This window comes from Malaclemys terrapin, chromosome 10, assembly GCF_027887155.1.
Source record: "Malaclemys terrapin pileata isolate rMalTer1 chromosome 10, rMalTer1.hap1, whole genome shotgun sequence".
NCBI classification, from domain to species: Eukaryota; Metazoa; Chordata; order Testudines; family Emydidae; genus Malaclemys; species Malaclemys terrapin.
The window spans coordinates 2,797,263-2,812,593 of NC_071514.1; positions in this window are offsets into that span (position 1 = coordinate 2,797,263).

The window sequence follows — 15,331 nt, forward strand, 5'->3', positions numbered from 1 at the left end:
TTCTTGCCCTCCCTCATCAACTGGAGACCATCACTTCTGCCCTTCCTCTCATAAGTGGATGAGGATCTAAACGTAATACGCACCTTTCAAGAACAGTGACTAGACACTATCAGACAATACGGACATCAATCAATTCCCACACCCTGCAAAGGGAGGAACAGAGAGAGAACCAGTAATTAGTTTGTCTACCGTGTCATCATTTTATTTGGTGCTTAGATACTAAGGAGATAAGGGCCTTGGATTTGCTCTAGATGGAGAAAGAGCAAACTATTGTTGAGCTGCTCCCGCATGTTGCAAACTTCCAGCCCAATCCCATAAGCCTTGGCTTGTATCGCTGGCAGGGAGCATATCGATCTGATTCTCCAGGCCTTATCAAACTGATCCTTTTGGCATTTTCACCCTTGCTGATCAGGAAGGCAAGCAGATTTTCTGAGCTTTCATTTACTAGAAACTGACAGACTGATGACTGCACAGGACCGGTTCCTCTGTCCCGCAGCTAGTGAGAACACCATGCTGCTCCTATTGTCTTTCTGATAACTGTTCTCGCTGCAAGGACTGAGGTTTCTGTGGGGAATTCACACAGCGAAGCCTTCAACCTCTCTGCTCCTTCATATTGCAAGATTACTCTTTCCCTCCTAGAAGATATTCATCAGCTCCACAAAAAGCAATAAAGTCTTTCAACATTGTTGGCTTTGACATTTAAGACATAAACCAACCATGAGTTCAGGGAGAAGAATGCACAGACTCAATCTACATCTCCTCAATGTGGGTCAAAAAAAAAGTAGATCTGGCTCTTCCCTGGACTCTCATCATGTTCCTAACGCAATGTGCTTGTGAGACGTGTGCGAGGCTGCCCCCTAGGGGCTGGCCCACAGAAATGATAAAGAACCTACTACTACTACTTGGGCATATGCTTTCGTGAGTAAAAACCTCACTTCTTCGGAAGCTTATGCCCAAATAAATCTGTTAGTCTTTAAGGTGCCACCAGACTCCTTGTTGTTTTTGTAGATACAGACTAACACGGCTACCCCCTGATACTACTACTACTGTTATCTAGTAGGGGATGTCTCCTTTACCTCACGTGGAAGAGGCCTGTGGTTTTGGAGCTGAAAGTCCAGGATTCTTGTCCCTTCGCCCAGTTGTGATTTTTTTTTTTTTTTTTTTAATTGGGCCTGTTTTCAGCACTCAAGGATTCATTAAATGAAGTCCTCAGTGTCCTGAAACAACTGTGCCCCCAATGGCCTGGGGATGAGACTGTCTACCCCATGTCCTGCCCCTATTCTCACGCTGCCACCCGTCCTGGCTGTTAACATCAGCCAGTCTCTCCAGCGGCCGTTGTCCAAGTCTGAACGTTCTGTGATGGAGAACAGGTCTTTGTCACTGAGTGGGCCCCATCTTTGGGCTTCACTCTTGTTAATATCCCCGTCAGAGCCTGAAGCTAGTGACTCACAAAGTGGGAGGGGAGCATTACTAGCATTTAATATTACATTGCATTTTACTCCATGTCCATTGCAACAGCAGTCAAAACCCTCGGTTAGCCTGGGCCCCGCCTGCCTCCAAGAGCTGTGCAGAGACAGGTGAAGGTTTGGCCCCTGCCCCAAAGAGCTCGCTCGTGGTCTTTGTTTTAGCAGCGTCGCTCTCGCTAAGGCCCATATTCTGCCTGACTCGTGTTGAGCGGTGCCTTGTCTCTGCAGTTGGTCCCACCGACTCCTCCAGCCAGATGCACTGCAAAGGTGCTGCTCGGTGGGCGTCAGCGTCGCAGCATCAGGCCCTTAATTAATACATCTGATCCGAACCAGCAGAGTGCTGCAGAGACGATACATGCCAGTACCTGAGCGCACGCTACTCATACAGGCCGCACCCCCAGGTACATGCAGATCATAGAATCCTAGAATCTCAGGGTTGGAAGGGACCTCAGGAGATTATCTAGTCCAACCCCCTGCTCAAAGATGCCTCGGAGAGATCAGATTGCTGTCCCCACACGCAGTACTCCCATGTTAATTACTTCATGATGCAAACTCTTATTCCACTCATTTCAGAGGAGCTGGATTTTCCTTTGCACAAATCACCTGCCAGGCTCTTTGCAGGGATACCTTCCCAGCAGGTCTTACTGAACTCTGCATAGCCAGCTGGGCAGGAGGGGGAAGTCACTTGTTTCCCAGGTAGCTGCCATGAACTTCAGCTTCTTTTGAGTTTTCCTTCCTCAATCTGTAACTGTGAATGGCTTTTTCACACCTAGGCAAAGTGTTTAACCTATGCAGACTGCAGCTCTCCTGCACCAGCTGTAATGGGTTAGTTTTATTAGCCTGTGATTGGAAATGCTAAATGTTGTCTACAAGCCCCCAGAGGATCTCAGCTCAGTAGGAATAGCGTACCGAGCATCCTGGCTGATGCTCCCCCCCTATAAAGCGTTCTGTTTCCAAATGGGTAATTACTGCATTGGGATTTATGCAGTGCTGCCTTTCAGTGGCTGTGTGGGCCACAATTCCTTGACAAATTTAAAAAAAAACCAACCCTCCCAAAAGGAGCCGAATCCCATTTTGTTATTGAGCAGGGCAGAAATGAGATGGACTCACGCTGCCCTTACCTGACAATAATGGAAAAGTGCTCTGCAATTGAGCTGTTTCATTCTTTTGCCCTGAGCTATGAGAAGTAGATTGGATGAAAATTATCAAGCTCCCTGTCTAGAATAAACAAGCTCGAAATGGAGCAAGTCATAAATAAGCAAGCAGCAGTATCCTGGGTTATGAAGATATAATTTCTATCTTTAATAGCTGAGTAGGCCTCAGGGATTGTCTGGAAATGGCCCATCTGGCCCTGATATTGATGTAAAAAACAAACAAGCAAACAACCTTTTCCTTCTTTACCCCTGGATTTATCAATTCTTTGGGGAAATAATGAGCGGTTGGAGCTGAAAGATGAAGTCACCCTTCCTCCAGAACGCAGCTAGAAACAGGGTTCAGATCACAGCTTACTTCACGCACGCAGCATTAGATTTCCACTGACGCACCAAGAAGGATCTTACCTCTCCCACCGGACGTGATCAGCTGACTGTCTGGGGAGGTGACCCCACATTCCGGGCTAGGACTTCTTTTGGCTGTGTACACTGCAGCCTGATCCAATGGAAGGATTCCTTTAGTGGTCTTGGGATCAGGCCCAGTTTACAAGGGGGTAGACACCAGAACATCATCCGTTTGGATGCCTCACGCACTGCACGGAAGCAGGGGCGCCAGGTTTGTATCATTTCGGTGGTGCCCAGAACGGGTCCAAGCAGAGCTATCCCATCCATAGGACGAACCAGGGCAACCACCCTGAGCCCCATGCTTTGCGGGGCCCTGCACTTCAGGGGGATGCAGGGTCCAGGGCGGCCTGGGGGGCTAGTGGGGGGCCTGGCTCCAGCAGCAGTGAGCGACCTGGCCCCAGCCTGCCCCTGCTCTGGGCAGAGCCCTCTGGTGGCATACGGCCCCAGTGGCAGTGGCTTGCAGGATCCGGGCCTGGGATATTAGCATCTGCATAGAAGAGCTGGGAGGTGTTCAGTGTCCAAACTGCCCAAAATAAACTGCGGAGACTCTATGCCAGAAGCAAAGCTACTCCTTTAACCAAATAGGGTTTGAAATGCAAACAGCCCACTGCTTGTACATCACCCAGGATGCTAATAATTAATAAGAGTCGCCTGGACGGAGCTCCAATTTTGATGGGATTAGTCTTAGTGGTTTTATTTTTAAAAGCCGTTTAATTACTAATCAGCTCTTCCTCACATGCTACTATGTGATAGCTCCTTTTAAAGCAGCCTGCTCAGGGGCTGTACTGGCGGGCAGCTGGGATGGTTCTGTAGAGCTTCGGAAAACTCCCATTCTTTCCATACGACTTGTGTGGTGCTGTCTGTGAGCACGGGGGTGTTTGTGTGTGGGGAGCTACCCAAGATGGTCTCCTGTTGCATTGCTATGCAGTGGCAGGGTGGAATTTTTCATGTGGGACACTTTCCACTGCGATAATGTGACACGTGTAACGAGCAGCGTTCTTTTCCTGTTGCCACCTACTTGTGTATAATAAAGGTTTAGAAACGCAGTGAAAATCAAAGGTGTTTGGGGAGGGGAGAGGACGAGGGCAGAGTTAGGGTGGATCTGGGTCTTTGATCGGTACTCCAGTGCTAGGTGCTGGATTCTTTGTTCCAAGGCAGTTTGTGTATTTGAAATCTGATGCTACTGGCACTATGCCATCCCCTTAGTCTGCATTGAGTCCATTAATTTATAACACAACAGAACACATTCCTTAATCTTTTAATTATAGATAGCAGCGTGGGTGAAATAACTCCATTCATTTCTGGCTCAACAGCTGGGATGAGAACTAAGGGCTACTGCTTTTCGTACTGTACAGTTCTAGTCATTCCAGGTTTATATCATGTTCTACTGAAAAACCCACATGATAGAATGCCGGAGTTTATCAGATAGACCCCAGTGAGGGGAGACTGGGCCATTTATTAAATTATATGTTGTTTTTTAAATGACATGCTGATCTGTTTCATACCAGCAAATATGTGATTTACATTTAATTCTGAGTAACCTTTCCATGATCACTGAGGTGTGAAGGAATTTAATGACACAAAACTACATTTATGAAGAGACCATTCATATTCATTAGGCTCACCCATTAGCAATCCTGCAAGTGACATCTCTCTAACACATGCTTTATGAGTGCTGTTTATGGCAGCTAACAGTATAGCTAGCTGCAACATCCATAAAGCTATGGGCAATATTGTTAAGAAAAATGAAAGCCAGGTTTGGCTTGGGAATGTTAATGATGGGGTTTGGGGCTCGTGCTGTTGATCCAGGGATGTTGTAGATGACAAAGGGCTGTGTGGATCTAGTTTTTACGTCTATCCTAACAGGGAATATTTTCATTATCTTTGTACTATTCCGCTGCAAATACATTTAGCGGGAGCAAAAACTGTGCCATGGATCTTCTTTAAAATGAGAAAGATACAGCTCCCGCATAAGGTTATTTGCTTAAGGATCACAACTCCGCCGTTATGAAAGATAATCATGTGGCCTGGCAAGAGGAACTGTGAAGATTTAAAGCTGGAGTCTTGGAATAACTAGTAGTTAGAGCAGAAAATGGAGACTCAAGACTCAGAGAGGGAAATCCTATCCCTGGCTTTGGTCAAGTCACTTAACTTCTCTGTACCTCGGTCTACCCATCTGTACTATTACAATACTTCCCCTTTCTCAGTGATCCTATGGTTAAATGAGCTATGTTGCCTGGGATCACTTCAGCAGGTTGAGTTAAGGATGGAAATTCCATCTAGTCCCTGAATCTCCTGGTTTTTCCGTTTCAAGGGAGACTTCTGCCATCATTTTTGCCCAACATTTTGTCTCTCTCACGCATGATGCTTTTGGACAGTTCTTTTCTCTCAAACACAATTTTGCACTTGAACTGACTCCCTCCTGTTTCGAACCAACTGGCTGCAAAGACCTGACCCAGGAGGCTCGCTAAGGGCCGCATGCTGCAGCTGCTCTGTGAAAGAGGGCTCCACACATGGAGATGCTATAGAGTAGGGCCCTCATGAGCAGATCATCACCCTAGTAGCTACATCTTGGGAGACAGATTACGGTGCAGCCTGTGGGGTCACAACTTTAATACATGCGTCATTGGCCTGGAAGAGTGTGATAGACAATCATAGGAGTACTTGTGGCACCTTAGTGACTAACACATACATATACATCTCCTCAACATATGTTCCATTCTATGCAGCCGAAGAAGTGGGCTGTAGCCCACGAAAGCTTATGCTCAAATAAATGTGTTAGTCTCTAAGGTGCCACAAGTACTCCTGTTCTTTTTGCGGATACAGACTAACACGGCTGCTACTCTGAAATAGACAATCATGTCACACCCTGCCTTGGGACACCTTCAGTGATGGGTCATTAATATAAGACAGAGCATACAGGAGATGGGACGGCTCATTTTGTCAGGACTGCCCGCCTGCATGTCCTCAGTCAAATCCCTCAGGGTAGGTGGGATGAAAAGCAACCAGCCAGAGCAATTAAGCGCTGATCCTACCCCATTGTAATGAATGGGAGTTTTGCCGTAGGAACTATGATCTAGTGGTTACAGCATTGCAGCTGGGGTCTAGTCCCAGATCCCCCAGAGAATTCCTGCGAAGTCACTTACCCTCCCTGTGCCTCTCTCCCCACCTGTAACGGGGATAACACGGAGCAACCCCCGAGCTGGGTTGGGAGGATAAAATCTTTGTGGGATGTTTGTGGGGTGCTCAGAGAGCCATCTATGTCCCTAGAGAGAGAGTGGGAGTGACAGAAACTGAGCAGCTCAGCTGATAGGAAGTGCCTTTGCCATTTCATTTGAAGAACATGACGCTGTTTAAAGCTACCAGGGCATTACACAAATTCACCTGAGGCCAGTAAGTTCTGCTTTGTTTAGCCATCCGGTTGGCTGCAGATCACAACTGATCCTGCTGTGAAGTTACAAAATAAAATCATCATCCTGGAACAAGTTTCAGCTGGAGCAGACTCGTACCAATTACAATAATTGGCTGGCACTGGGGTTTATCATGGAAACATTGATTTCCTTTCACTTCAGTGGTATGAGTAGGCATTAATGTGAGATTTCAATTTCGCCTGGAGCTCCTATTCCCGGTGACGAGAGAGAGAAATCCTGGCTTTGATGAGGAATCAGAGAAAGCCCCAAGTGATATTAAAGCTTGAAGAACTTTAAAGAGTCAAACCCGGAGTCTTGGACTAACTGAGTACACACCTGTATGTTTCAGAAACTTTCCATGGTGATAGGGTGAAGTTCATCACCTGTATTAGCGCTGCACCACCACAGAAGCTTTAATGTGCCACAATGGAACATTAAAAGCACCATTTTGACTACAGTGTAATAGAGCTCTCAAGAAAACTGAAATAAACCATTTTTCCTTTTGTATATGTTGCAAAAGTGAAAAATCCTGGACTAAATGAGACCAGCTGTGCCATTTTACCATATTATTTAGCTCGGCTGGAAATGAAAGATGAAGGTGATAATGGGTTTATTTTAGCAGGCAGGAACTATTAACTGCACTGTAACACACTAAGGAAAGATCTCAGCGCCAGATTCCAATTTTCCATTCTAGCCACGTGCTCCAAAAATTGCAAATGGAGATTTGTTACATTTCATTTGCTCCCATCCCTGGGAAGCCATTTGTGATGAGTTCATGTCTCCCAGGAGGCTGTATTCCAATCAAAGTGAAAAGAGAAGGGGGGAGGAGGAAGGAAAGTCACGCTACGGCGAATGACAATGATATCTTAGTGCTGATCTCAGAGTACTGATTGACACTACACGTTTTAATAACAGCCATCCCAAGTGCAGCCCCAATGCTAAGACATAACTTCCATTATGCTGTCTATGATGACATTTTTCATGACAGATGTTGATAGACCTGGTTTTAATCTATGCTTATCTTACTGTATTAGCTTTAACTATGCACAGGTTATTAGAGGGCTGAGATCAGAGTATCAATTGATTGGGGACCTAAGGACTGCTTTCTCTTTTCCTTCTCCATCAGTAATGCCCTTGAGTTAGATGCAAATAAAATGAGATCTTTACTAAACTCCAGGATGACAGATTGCACATCTGGTTCAAGTTAGGCAATTTTACTTTTATATTGGCCTGTGCTTTACAAACCATTAACCAAGTGCGATCAGTTAGAGAAACTGAAAGCACACATCTCTGGGTTTTTCAAAATTATTATTATTGTTTTCACTTTACAGCAGTTTTGTGGGCTGTGGTCTACTGTTATTGATTAGTGCATGTTATTCACAAGCAGGAAGCTGTCTGACATGCCGCTAAATTGAAATCCCCTAATCTTTTCAATCCTTTTAAGCACTGGCAAATGAAAAAACAGCAGCACATTGCAGACAATCGCTGCTCCAGGGGAAACCAGGGAAGGACTACCAGAGTGAGAGCAGGTCCGAGGGGAGCCCACCACTTCCTCAAAGACACTTGTTCCTGCTACTTCATTGGTAAACCAGTGAGTGGGATGCATGCTTGTTGCAAGTCACATACCTCAAACAATGGAGGAGAATGCTTTCTCACTAGTAGCTGGAGGTCTAAAATCAGGAGTATCCAGTAGCCATTTCTGCAGTGTGCTAATGCTCCATTATTCATTCTAAAAAGATGCTATTTGGACTAACATTGGCTTGCTGAGGAGTGCCAGTGGCCAGGATCCATGTTGCTGTGACGCTGGCAGGGCTGTTGTTTGACTTCCTAAGCTAAGTAGCATTGGAGTTGTTCTGTATTTGGATGGGAGATCTTGGGGGGAACCCAGGCTGTGGTGATGGTGGTACGGTAGGTTTGGTAACTGAGATGTATGATGTAATCCCTGACTCATTTTGGTCTCTAGAGATCCCAGGATGTTTTTTGTGAGAGAAGGTGAGTTAACTCTGGGTTTGTGGCCAACTTCAAAGTTGGGTAATTAATAATCATGTCCTGCCTACCACACCAACACACCAATACCAAACTCTGCTGTGCTTTCAGTAGGACATGCCTGTGACACTGTTGGTATCAAACTGGCTCTTGTATTCTGCCATATGGGGCGTAATGCCTTTGTGGACAATCTGTTAAATGCTTTGGGATCCTTCTGGGTGAAGTATGCTATGTAAGGGCACAGTTATAACCATCCTATTTCTTTATTATTCAGGGGATGGGGATGGGAATGAAAGACTTGGTAGAGTGTTGGTCCAGCAAGTCTGGTCTTCTGCTTCTGCCAGACCTATTCCTGGAGCTGCAGGAAACTCCAGCCATAAACTATAAAAACAAATGTATACAGCCCCCAGCCACCCAACCATTCCCCCGCAATCTGCTTTCCTTCAAACGCCCATCTCTGCATCAGCTCGGTAAAGAGATGTGCTTTGCAGCATGCCCTGAAGGCCAATAGACTCAGGCTAAGTTGAATTAGTGCTGTTGGTAGTCATGAAATTGTCAAGCCCATTTCAATTCCAGCTAAAATGTTCCATAATCAAAATCCTAAAGACTCAGAAGTTCAAGTCTCCCCAAGCTCAGCCCGGGCCCTGAAAAAGTAGTTAAGAGCAATTAGAGTTTCTGTTTATACTATTTTTTTTTTAAAAGGCATTGGTGACACCCTGTATTCATTGTCTTCCAAGGGCTTCCAGAGTTTACAAGTACAAAGAAGCTTTCCCAATCCCTCTAACTTCCTTGACCTGCAAAATCAAGCTGTAATTTGAATGTTAAGATGGATTCTTCCGGGCTCGTGTAACACCAGCAGGTTCTGCAATTTCAGTTCTGCCCTCTCGGTCACCCATGCAACCACCATGTCCTTGAGTGAAGTTGGCCAGATGTAAGTCTGGGTGCAACTCAGTCCGGCAACTGGAACTTCGTTAACATTTCTGCATGAATCCAGTTTCATGGGCCCATAACTTTACCGTGTTAATGGGAGTGAACACAATGAAAAAATCTGTCACTGAAGCAGGCAGATAAGATCCCAACCACAGAGATCAGCTCTGGGAAACACAGAGATCTGCTCTGGGAATTATTGTGGAGAAATGATATGGCTTGTGTTACAGAGGAGGTCAGAGTGGATGATCACAATGGTCCCTTCTGGCCTTGGAATCTATGAATCTACATACAAGGCCAAATCTTTGTCCAATTGACATCTGTGGCGATGGTCCATTGACTTCAGTGATCTCTCAGAGATGACCAGCTGAGACAGAAGGTCCCTCCCTTACCATTTCCTTTCAGAGTAACATAACAGGCTCATTCGTTTCTGGAACTCAATCCATGATTAATATGCATTGCTAGTTTTGTGTTAAAAACCTGCTGCAAGGCTGTTCAGTGCCATGACTTTGTCTATTGAGTCATGAGAGTGCCCCAGTGTCAGAGCACTACTACTATTAGCTTTACAGGTCCAGGCATAATGGGGAAATATGAAGTATTACTGAACTGAAGGGACCAACTGTTGGAACTTCCTGTTTTTATACATCTCTAGTTGCTCTAATGTTATACACACAAACACTTCATTAAGTTCCTTGTTAACTGAAACTGGGAGGGACGAATTCCTTCCCTTTCATGTTTTGTTGAAGATGCAAAACACATGGTAAATAAAGTCTGATTATCATCACATTTTGCATGCATTTATGTTCTAGAATGAACCAGGGAACATACTTTGACACCTCTACTACTCTTGGGCAGATTTTAATTTTTCCTTGTAATTCTCAATGTATTTCTATGTGGAACAAATATGAACTCTCCTAATTGGGAATGGCGCACAGAATTCCCAAAATAAGCTTACTGAAGTCTAGCAAACAGATGGGTGCTTTGTATTGGAAAACGTATTGAAGTCAAATGTTAACTAACATTTATAGAGTCATTTGGAAAATACAGGAAGTGCTACGTAGACTATAATTATTATTATTATTATTATTTATTTTTAGTTCACTGGCAGTTCCGAAAAGTAAAAAACAAAAAACCTAGTTTGGGGTCGGATGGTCAGATGTTTAGTTTTGGGTTGAACAAAACATGTCATTTTGATTTTGAGCATTTTTAAACTTGTTTTTGAATAAAATTCAAGGAAACTTTGAAATAAAAAAATGGTTTCAAAATGAAAAATGTAAGGATTTCATTTTGAAAATGTAGAAATTTTTTTGGAATAACTTTTGTGCTTTTCCTAAACGAGCAACTCAGCCAAACCAACATGAATTTACAAAAGGATTCTGTGTCACTGAATCTGCATTTTTTTTCATTAAAAAACTTCACCCAGCTCTAATTTATTATAACTCTTCAGCCTATATTTTTATTAAAACATGTATCACAGAAAAAAAGCTGAATAACTGATCATGACATTTGAATTCTCTGTATTGCCCTCAGTCCTTCTGCGTTTGACAAACGTGTAACAAATTGGTTGAGGAAGCAAAGCCTACTATGGATTAACCCTTAGAATGCTGGTCTGAGAAGCAAATAAATGCTTAGCAGCATGTGTGTATATATAGATATGAAGGACAAATCTTCCCTGGTTAAAAGAGATTTCAATATAAGAATACATTGTTCTTCAAAACAATTTTAGTAAAACACTAAACTATTCCTTACTCATCCTCAACCTGTAGGCTGAAGACCCTTATGACTTGCCACATGGAAATGACCTTTACTGGGAAATGAACTAGGAACTGGTTGAGTCTCTGGTCATTACATGGTGGGTGTGAGGTGCTTCAGGGAGTGTTCTGTAGAGCATGGGAGGAGATAACCGTGATCTGTGTCTGCTACTGTAGGTCAACTAAGCTGGTCGCTGGCATATAAATAGAAAGTGGGTGGGGATATTGGGGCAGGATTAAGGCTGATTTTAGAGACTACCTATGAATGTCCTGAGATTCTAGCATGAAGGCTTTTTTTTTTTTTTTTTTTTGAAACAACATTCATAGTTTGGTGTGGGTTTTTTTAATCTCTTTTTGTTACAATGGGCGACATTCTCAGTCCACTTTATTTTAAAAAAGTTTTTAGTTAGGAATTGCCTTATTTTATATTAAACCTAAACAGACTAATGTCACTATAATTCAAAGGTAGCTGGTCAAATGGTCATTGCTAAAGCCTTTACAACTTCTCATCACTTTGGTGCTGGTGTGTTTTTTCTCGTTTTAAATGTCCATCAGTGAAACTTTTAAAATTAATTTTAAACGCTTCTCTGAACCAAAAGTAACTCTCCCCAGCCCCACCTAGAAAAATATTGTTTAAGCAATAGCATTTCACTTGCACAAAAATGCCTACTTTAAGGAAGAACCTTTTAGCCACCGATGTGATGCCTTAGAAAAGGACTAAACATTCCAGTGCTAAATTTAAAACAGTAGTAAAGGAGTTGGATGGGAGCAGGGAGAGAGCACTACCATAGGCGGCGAGTTATATGGGCCTGTGGTGCCCGGGCGCCACCAATATTTAGGAACGTGGGCCTGGCTCCAGCAATGTTTGGGCTGATATTTTCAGAACCGTCCCGTCCATAGGACGGACCAGGTCAACCGCCCCAGACCCCATGCTTCAGGGTGAACCGGGGTCCAGGGCGGCGCGAGCAGGTAGTGGGGGGCCTGGAACCGACAGCAGTGAGCAACCTGGCCAAAGCCCGCCCCTGCTCCTCCCCCATTACACCCCTTCCCCCAAACCCCCATCGCCCTGCCTCTTTCCTGCTTCCGCCCCCTCCCACAAGCGATGCCGGGAGCCGGCAGAGCAGGGTGGGCTGGGGCCGGGTCACTTGCTGCTGCTGGCACCAGGCCCCCCACTAACCCTCCAGGCCGCCCTGAACCCCACGTCCCCCTGAAGCATGAGGCCCCGCAAAGTGCAGGGCCCAGGGCGGTTGCCCCGGTCCGTACTTTGGACAGGCCGGCTCTGCTTGGACCCGTTCTGGGCATCACCAAAAATGATACAAACCTGGTGCCCCTGGACACTAGAGGGGTGAGGGAGTCATAGCCATTGACATTGACACCTCAGCTGTGCAGAACGGTTTGGGGCACAAAGAGCAGACGTGAGATATCCTGTTGCCTTTTCCTGCTTCCTCTTTTGTTCTAAATCTGAAGCATCAGAGGTTTTTCCTGCCTGTACCAGGCCTCGGGAGATCCGCTCTTGTAGCTTACGCTGCACTTTCTTCAAAGCTGTTGGGTAGTTTCCGAAATGATAACACCCGATGTTGCTTAATTGCCAGACATATTATCTTGCAAACGAATGATAGTAAAGCTGTGGAAAATCTCCAGTTCATCATCTTAGAGCTGACCTACCTTCTGCCATGAGTCCTAAATCAAATGTCATCTCGGAGGAGTGACCGGGAGGTGTCCCTCGCTCTCTTCGCCCTACTTGAGACAGTGGTAGTTGTCCACTAAGTCTGATTTTGGGGAAGGCTCTGATTCATCCAGAACTGGGGGGAGGGGGAGTTACAGAACCAGCATGGAAATTACAACGCCTGGGCCTGATTCACAAGTGAGTGTGACTCGTCCACCTCTTATTTTTAGAGCTATTGTGTTAGAAAAGGGAGCCCGTGCTCATTAACCTGCAGTGCCAGGAATAAGAACTGCCTTCGGTTTGGGCCTCATGAATAAGTCGCACTGTCTGATTGAGTTATTTATATCCTGCCTGCTGGTAAATTAATTATGTTTTATTTGCAGCCCAGCTAAACTGCAGGCGTGCTTCTCAGCGCTCCACACAAAAGTGGAAACATCACCAATGGTGTCATCCTCTTAAGAGATTTGACTAATACCGATAAAGCATATGTACACAAAAGGCCATGTACCCATGGGTTACTCAAGGCCAGACTCTGTAACGTGCCTTCCCCTAACCTAGATATGTAAGCAATGTGGGGTTTTTCCCTGTGTGTTTTATATAGTGCAGCACGGCTGTAATTAAAGAATAAAGAGCTAGCTAATGAAGTGCACCTTTGGAAGGGCGCATAGAAGCCCTCTGCAATGGCTGCATGAAGGTGCATTGGGGGGGTTGGTCTCCAAAGAACAGTTGCTTTGGAGCCCCCAGTGGACTGTTCGCTATAGAGATGGTGGGGTTTGCGTCCGCCTTCTGGGAGATGAAAATGCGACGCAGCGTGAAGCCAGTGGAAGGTAAATATTTTCATTTTGCCACGTGTCCCGAACGTGGAACTACCACTGCCCCAGTGTCTCCATCCCAGGACGGTCCTTCACCAGGGACAGAGACACTGGCTGCGGGGAGTCTGTATTTTAAGGAGAGAGAGCACAGTAAGGGGCCACTAACACGCCACCTGGTCTGACATCTGTGGAGACAGTGACGGAGTGGATTAGGGTGGCAAAGTTGACTTCTTAGGTAAGAGGGACAGAAGTCTATAAATCGCTTAAAGGAAATGATATAAATGAAAGGAAACACTTATCTTATCACGGGATAGCAGCTCAGACTGAACACCGAGGGAGGAAAAGAGTGGGCTGGACAACAGGGAAGATAGTTTTAATAGTTAGAGTGATCGGGCATTGGAAGTCTTTCTGTTGACCTCAATAGGCTTTGGAGCAGAGACTTAAAGGAATGAGATAAACTTTTACTAATGGGAAGAACGTAGGACAAAGTCCTGTGAAATTCAGGGCCTAGGCAATGTGATACAAATGGTCTTTTCTGGTCTCACGCGCTGTGGGCTGGTCTACACGACCGCTTACGTCAATGTAACTGACGTTGGTCAAGGTTGTGAAAAAGACACCCCCCCGAGTGACATAGGTTACAGGGAGCTAAGCGCTGTCCACCCCGGCGCTATGTCGGTGGGAAACATTCTCCTGCTGACAGAGCTTCCGCCTCTCGCGGACGTGGAGTAATTATGGCGACAGACGAGCACGCTCCTGTCTGTGCACCAGACACAGCCCAAAGCCAGGGAAGGTTCCCAGGACATCCTGCTTTACAGGAGCTAGAACAGGAGAAAATAGACCTTGGAAGTCCCCGTCGCTGGTAGGCTGAGAAACACCGGGATGAAATAGCTGTGTGCCTATACCCCGAGGTACGCTCCGCTTCCGAAACCAGGCAATGGTTTGACGTCTTCCTGTATCAGTCCTGGTGCTGTTTGCTTGTGACGCAGGTGTGTGCTCATTAGCAGTGTCTTTTCCCCCTTTCAGTGTTACGCCACTGATACAATGGAATCCCTCTGTTGGCAGTACAGGAACGGGGTGTGTCTGTGCCCCGTACGGAAGCACTCCGCATTAAAAGGAAATAGAAACAAACAGACCTGACACTGATGTCTCAGGGATCCTGGGAAAACTGGATATGAAACTGGAGAAATGAGCTCTGATTAGGGTGACCATCTGTCCTGCTTTGGCCGGGACGGTCCCTTTTTTTTAAGCCCTGTCCCGGCCCTCCTGACGTTTTTGGCAAAAGTGGGCATTTGTCCCGGTTGCTTTTGCTGACTTGCTCAGTTGGCAAGAGCAAACAGGACAAATGCCCACTTTTGATAAATAAGTGGGGTGCGGTGCAGTCAGAAGAATGGGGGGGGGGAAGCGGAGATGCCAGCCCCGCACAGGGGGAGGGGGGGGCAGGCAGGGTTTGAGCAACCAGCGACAGCCTGGCGTGGGGGGCCGGCAGGGCTCAAGCAAGCAGCCAGGGCCAGCTCTGTGGGGGGGAGGCTGCGGGCGGGTAGGGCCAGTGCCATGGGGGGAGGGGGTGCTGGGCACATGGCCGGGGCGGGGGGGGGCGCCTTGGACCAGCCCTGCGCAGTGTCCCATTTTCCCTGTCTCTGATCCCAAGGTCTCTCTTCAGTAAACAGCTGATGTGCTGTCTGCACCCAAAGCAATCTGAACAAACTGCTGATTTGGATCCAAAGGATAGTTGGGTTTCAAAGAGGTGGCAGGCATGT